At 56.6% G+C, this 7,269-nt stretch overlaps 1 long non-coding RNA gene across 1 annotated transcript; it reads right to left on the reverse strand.

The window, feature by feature from the left end:
- Positions 1–5,267: 5,267 nt before the first annotated feature.
- Positions 5,268–6,775, reverse strand: LOC119096942 (uncharacterized). The gene is made up of 2 exons (XR_005094103.1): positions 6,525–6,775; positions 5,268–5,876 (listed from the first exon to the last, which is right to left on the reverse strand). It is a non-coding gene; the product is annotated as an uncharacterized LOC119096942 (long non-coding RNA).
- Between the last annotated feature and the right edge of the window lie 494 nt (positions 6,776–7,269).

The following is a 7,269-nucleotide window of genomic DNA, read 5'->3' on the forward strand; positions in this document are numbered from 1 at the left end:
GGAGGCACGAGACGCGAAGACTGGTGCTCTCCAGGCAGCGGCCAAGCAGCATAGCTGGCCATTGGTGCATGACCTCAGCGGACACGGTGGCGACTGGAAACCGGTCCAGAAACCGCCTCGCCCACTGAGGCGCGGTCATGCCGACTGCGGGCGTCCCGCCGTCTGGCCGATGCGGCAGCGTCCGCGTCACTGGCCGACTGCGGAGCGTCACCGCCGGCACTGGCCGACTGCGGAACGTCACCGATGTCATTGGCCGACTGTAAGGCGTCATCTGCATCGCTCACTGATTTTTGGAGCGGCACTGCCGTTATTTGGACTGCTGAAGAACGTGACGCTATTACTGGATGGCCATTTATTTCAGCGCCGTCTTGGCCGACTGTGGAGTGTCCCTGCCATCACTTGCTTGCTGCAAGCTTCTGCCCATCACCTGGTCGCAGAATTGGCTGACCCCTGGGCCGACTCTAGATGATCTACCTCCAACCCTTGATCAGCGGAAATTGATGACGCCAAGCTAATTGCAGCATCAAACAAATTCAGTTTTGCGGGTACACAAAGTGGTGTTGAGACTGGAGTGGACGGATGTGAATAAACGGAGCACATGATTTTCCGAGCACGCACGGGCAGACAAGACAATTTTCACTCTATTGGAAACTGCAGAGATAATGCTTTGCATTTGCTACATGATCGGTGATTATTGTGAAATGGCATGCACATTACACGATTGTTTATATGTCATGGTGATTACTTCAATAAGGTTCCCGAAAATAATGTCTCCGCATATTATTTATCTTACTGTGCTAAAATTTATCAAAGGCTTCATTGAGCTCCCTGGGTGATTCAAAGAAGAATGCGCGACTCCTCTCAGTGGGAAGGGTAACTTCCGCAAGCAGTATCGAGGTATGAACGATAGATGCTGAATCAAAAGCGCTGAAGCAGTAATCACACAAAATCGTCGACAGGTTTACAAGTTCTGACTTGGTGGCTATTTTGCCGAATGATTTCCGATGCAACAACGTGCAGTGCGGGACGAACTACGCACGAAACAAGAATGCCATCTATTCAGTATACTGGTTCAAGTTGTTGCGGGCAACCATGACGTTTGAGCCGGCCTCCGACGTTCACCACTCACCGTGAGAAGGATGAGGATGAGCGGAAGAACGGCCCTCATGGTGCCTTACTGCTTACGCCCGGGTGTGAACTGTCAGCCCCACTGGTGGGGAGGGAGCTCGCCTCCGTCCGGTACCCCTCCGTCACCCGCCGTAGGTCAATGACCCATCTCCGACAGCACAGGCCGGGCCGGCACAAACAAGCCAGGCTTCTGACAGCCCCATCACGCGGTTATGCTTACGACCAATCCAGTACGTGTCTTGATGTAAAATAGTTGTCAGCGGTAAATGAACGCGGCGGCGACATCACTGAGTTTTCGTGATAAGAACTGAGCCCGGCACCTCCTCGTCTGGTAGCTGTTTGTGTGCTGCTGCGCCCAGCGCATCATGACCAGCACTGCGCTGGAGCTGCTCTGCCACTAGAGGCCGCCCTCGTCTGACATCACACGCTACCTGCCTCGTGCGAGCAGTGTGCCTGCTTTTCGCCGCCCAGGCGGCTCTGGCGCCCCCTCTCCTCGCTACGCGTTAGCAACACCGCCCTCTTTCCTCACCACCCCCCTTTCATCGCCACCCCTTTCCCTGCCACCCTTTTCCTCGCCGCCCCATGCCCTGCCACTCGTTTCCAGCACCGCCAGTCTTTCTCTCACCTGATTGCTGCCATCTCCCCATTCACCTTCCATCTGAGGGACGATTGCCAAGACTATCGTAACGCTCACCGTGGGTTGCTATGAATGCGAGATGTCAGACGATTTGGATCTAGAAGGCCATTGCACCCTCCTAAGACATATCGTTTTTCTGACCATGCATCACACACACTGTGTGTCATTTTGTAATGCTTTCCAAACAGCCGTCGGAAAAACTTACAAGTTCTAAAACTATTGAACTTAACATCGTGCTTCTGTTTAGTTACGCGTCAGCTGCAATTGTAAATTGCACCATTCAGCGATATTTCACAAGTACCGTAACCGCGTCCATCTCAGTAGACGGGGCAGCAATGCATTCGAATTGCACACACTGATCCCCCCGGAGAGCCACTCGTCACATGAGAGGCAGGCGCACAGTGAGCCCGACGGCGTGCGCACACAGCGCGCCGACCGACACTGCTCGCCAGTCGTGCAGACGGCGCCTGCCTCCTTCCTGACCGTGCACACCCCGCCGTCGCCACAGTAGTGGTCGTCGGCACACTGGCAGGCCGGCGTCGGACGGCAGACGCCGAGACCGCGCCGTACGCAGACGCCGCTCGCGCACTGTCGGCCTGAGAGGCACAGGAGTCCGGTTGTGGAGGTGGGCAGCGCGTGCCGCCGGTGGACGGTCGGCGGTGGCGCTCGGGTGGCGCCGCAAAACAGGTGGCGCTGTGGTGCCCTGTGACGGCGCCACGGCTGTGCTGGCCGCCGGCAACTCCGCATTGAGAGGCAGTCGTCGGTGCTGCGAAACAGGCCACACAACCAATTCAGTATGCTTCTCCACCACCGGGTCTTACCCATGGGATCTCTCAGGGAATCCCAGCAGCTGGGGAGTACCAAACTGACATGAATTAATGCTGTCCGCGGCAGTGGGCTTACCGGCATGGTCTGCCTTACCTTTGACCTGGACCTGGTAATCTTCCTCGAGGGCTTAGACTCGCTCCTGGTTGTCGATGCTATATTCTGGCTACAGGGTACGGGGACACGGGCTGGTCGCGCTGTATGAGTTTGTGTGGCAACGGAGATCCCGAAAGGAAGCCTGTGGTCAACACTGTTTCGAGAGGGTGCCGGAAGTGGGTACTTTACTGTGCTTTACTTTACTTTTACTTTACTTTTAATGTGCACGGTTTGTGCATGTGAGTAGCTAGCAAGAAACAAAGAAGATCGTTGTGGCAGGCGGCAATCAAAGACAAAAGACAAGACGGGGAAATCGTCTTAGTGAGATGAATCTCTTCGCGTTGAAGTGAAAAACGCCAGTCATAAAGCCACACCTCAGCGAGCAGAGCACACAAGTCGCTGTTAATAATCGCCAAGAGCCATGAGCAGGACTACCAATGTTGGCAATGGCAGGGAGCTTGCGCAAAAGGTCATTCAGCTGTTGATAGCTCATCGGCTCGTCCACGGTTGCGGTGGCCCGGCTCGTGCGACAGGTGCCCAGCCCGAGCACGTCACAAGAGTAGCCGGCAGCGCAGTCACCGTCCAGGAGGCACGAGACGCGAAGACTGGTGCTCTCCAGGCAGCGGCCAAGCACGCATAGCTGGCCATTGGTGCATGACCTCAGCGGACACGGTGGCGACTGGAACACGGTCCAGAACCAGCCTCGCCCACTGCCGGCGAGGTCAGCCGACTGCGGAGCGTCACCGCCGTCACTGGCCGACTGCGGAGCGTCACCGCCGTCACTGGCCGACTGCGGAGCGTCACCGCCGTCACTGGCCGACTGCGGAGCGTCACCGCCGTCACTGGCCGACTGCGGAGCGTCACCGCCGGCACTGGCCGACTGCGGAACGTCACCGATGTCATTGGCCGACTGTAAGGCGTCATCTGCATCGCTCACTGATTTTGGAGCGGCACTGCCGTTATTGGACTGATGAAGAACGTAGACGCTATTACTGGATGGCCATTTATTTTCAGCGCCGTCTCTGGCCGACTGTGGAGTGTCCCTGCCATCACTTGCTTGCTGCAAAGCTTCTCTGCCATCACCTGGTCGCAGAACTTGGCTGACACCACTGGCCGACTCTAGATGATCTACCTCCACCCTCTGATCAGCGGAAATTGATGACGCCAAGCTAATCTGCAGCATCAAAAACGCCGTTTGCGGGACCCAAAGTGGTGTTGAGACTGGAGTTGGACGGATGTGAATCACGGAGCACATGATTTCCGGGCACGCACGGGCAGACAAGACAATTGTCAACTCATATTGGAAACTGCAGAGATAATGCTTTGCATTTGCCACATGATCGGTGATTTATTGTGAAATGGCATGCACATTACACGATTTGTTATATGCCATGCGTGATATACTTCAATAAGGTTCCCCGAAAATAATGTCCCCGCATATTATTTATCTTACTGTGCTAAAATTTATCAAAGGCTTCATTGAGCTCCCTGGGTGATTCAAAGAAGAATGTGCGACTCCTCTCAGTGGGAAGGGTAACTTCCGCAAGCAGTATCGAGGTATGAACGATAAATGCTGAATCAAAAGCGCTGGAGCAGTAATCACACAAAATCGTCGACAGGTTTACAAGTTCTGACTTGGTGGCTATTTTGCCGAATGATTTCCGATGCAACAACGTGCAGTGCGGGACGAACTACGCACGAAACAAGAATGCCATCTATTCAGTATACTGGTTCAAGTTGTTGCGGGCAACCATGACGTTTGAGCCGGCCTCCGACGTTCACCACTCACCGTGAGAAGGATGAGGATGAGCGGAAGAACGGCCCTCATGGTGCCTTACTGCTTATGTCCGGGTGTGAACTGTCAGCCCCACTGGTGGGGAGGGAGCTCGCCTCCGTCCGGTACCCCTCCGTCACCCGCCGTAGGTCAATGACCCATCTCCGACAGCACAGGCCGGGCCGGCACAAACAAGCCAGGCTTCTGACAGCCCCATCACGCGGTTATGCTTACGACCAATCCAGTACGTGTCTTGATGTAAAATAGTTGTCAGCGGTAAATGAACGCGGCGGCGACATCACTGAGTTTTCGTGATAAGAACTGAGCCCGGCACCTCCTCGTCTGGTAGCTGTTTGTGTGCTGCTGCGCCCAGCGCATCATGACCAGCACTGCGCTGGAGCTGCTCTGCCACTAGAGGCCGCCCTCGTCTGACATCACACGCTACCTGCCTCGTGCGAGCAGTGTGCCTGCTTTTCGCCGCCCAGGCGGCTCTGGCGCCCCCCTCTCCTCGCTACGCGTTAGCAACACCGCCCTCTTTCCTCACCACCCCCTTTCATCGCCACCCCTTTCCCTGCCACCCTTTTCCTCGCCGCCCCATGCCCTGCCACTCGTTTCCAGCACCGCCCGTCTTTCTCTCACCTGATTGCTGCCATCTACCCATTCACCTTCCATCTGAGGGACGATTGCCAAGACTATCGTAACGCTCACCGTGGGTTGCTATGAATGCGAGATGTCAGACGATTTGGATCTAGAAGGCCATTGCACCTCCTAAGACATATCGTTTTTCTGACCATGCATCACACACACTGTGTGTCATTTTGTAATGCTTTCCAAACAGCCGTCGGAAAAACTTACAAGTTCTAAAACTATTGAACTTAACATCGTGCTTCTGTTTAGTTACGCGTCAGCTGCAATTGTAAATTGCACCATTCAGCGATATTTCACAACAAGTTCCGTAACCGCGTTCATCTCAGTAGACGGGGCAGCAATGCATTCGAATTGCACACACTGATCCCCCGGAGAGCACTCGTCACATGAGAGGCAGGCGCACAGTGACCCCGACGGCGTGCGCACGCAGCGCGCCGACCGACACTGCTCGCCAGTCGTGCAGACGGCGCCTGCCTCCTTCCTGACCGTGCACACCCCGCCGTCGCCACAGTAGTGGTCGTCGGCACACTGGCAGGCCGGCGTCGGACGGCAGACGCCGAGACCGCGCCGTACGCAGACGCCGCTCGCGCACTGTCGGCCTGAGAGGCACAGGAGTCCGGTGTGGAGGTGGGCAGCGCGTGCCGCCGGTGGACGGTCGGCGGTGGCGCTCGGGTGGCGCCGCAAAACAGGTGGCGCTGTGGTGCCCTGTGACGGCGCCACGGCTGTGCTGGCCGCCGGCAACTCCGCATTGAGAGGCAGTCGTCGGTGCTGCGAACAGGCCACACAACCAATTCAGTATGCTTCTCCACCACCGGGTCTCACCCATGGGATCTCTCAGGGAATCCCAGCAGCTGGGGAGTACCAAACTGACATGAATTAATGCTGTCCGCGGCAGTGGGCTTACCGGCATGGTCTGCCTTACCTTTGACCTGGACCTGGTAATCTTCCTCGAGGGCTTAGACTCGCTCCTGGTTGTCGATGCTATATTCTGGCTACAGGGCACGGGGACACGGGCTGGTCGCGCTGTATGAGTTTGTGTGGCAACGGAGATCCCGAAAGGAAGCCTGTGGTCAACACTGTTTCGAGAGGGTGCCGGAAGTGGGTACTTTACTGTGCTTTACTTTACTTTTACTGTACTTTTAATGTGCACGGTTTGTGCATGTGAGTAGCTAGCAAGAAACAAAGAAGATCGTTGTGGCAGGCGGCAATCAAAGACAAAAGACAAGACGGGGGAAATTGTCTTAGTGAGATGAATCTCTTCGCGTTGAAGTGAAAAACGCCAGTCATAAAGCCACACCTCAGCGAGCAGAGCACACAAGTCGCTGTTAATAATCGCCAAGAGCCATGAGCAGGACTACCAATGTTGGCAAGGGCAGGGAGCTTGCGCAAAAGGTCATTCAGCTGTTGATAGCTCACCGGCTCGTCCACGGTTGCGGTGGCCCGGCTCGTGCGACAGGTGCCCAGCCCGAGCACGTCACAAGAGTAGCCGGCAGCGCAGTCACCGTCCAGGAGGCACGAGACGCGAAGACTGGTGCTCTCCAGGCAGCGGCCAAGCACGCATAGCTGGCCATTGGTGCATGACCTCAGCGGACACGGTGGCGACTGGAACACGGTCCAGAACCAGCCTCGCCCACTGCCGGCGAGGTCAGCCGACTGCGGAGCGTCACCGCCGTCACTGGCCGACTGCGGAGCGTCACCGCCGTCACTGGCCGACTGGGAGCGTCACCGCCGTCACTGGCCGACTGCGGAGCGTCACCGCCGTCACTGGCCCGACTGGGGAGCGTCACTGCCGGCACTGGCCGACTGCGGAGCGTCATCGCCGTCACTGGCCGACTGCGGAGCGTCACCGCCGTCACTGGCCGACTGCGGAGTATCACCTCCGTCACTGGCCGACTGCGGAACGTCACCGATGTCATTGGCCGACTGTAAGGCGTCATCTGCATCGCTCATTGATTTTGGAGCGGCACTGCCGTTATTGGACTGATGAAGAACGTAGACGCTATTACTGGATGGCCATTTATTTTCAGCGCCGTCTCTGGCCGACTGTGGAGTGTCCCTGCCATCACTTGCTTGCTGCAAGTCTTCTCTGCCATCACCTGGTCGCAGAACTTGGCTGCCACCACTAGCCGACTCCAGATGATCTACCTCCACCCTCCGATCA

This window comes from Pollicipes pollicipes, unplaced genomic scaffold (assembly GCF_011947565.3).
Source record: "Pollicipes pollicipes isolate AB1234 unplaced genomic scaffold, Ppol_2.1 Scaffold_2287;HRSCAF=2678_pilon_pilon_pilon, whole genome shotgun sequence".
Lineage (NCBI taxonomy): Eukaryota > Metazoa > Arthropoda > Thecostraca > Pollicipedomorpha > Pollicipedidae > Pollicipes > Pollicipes pollicipes.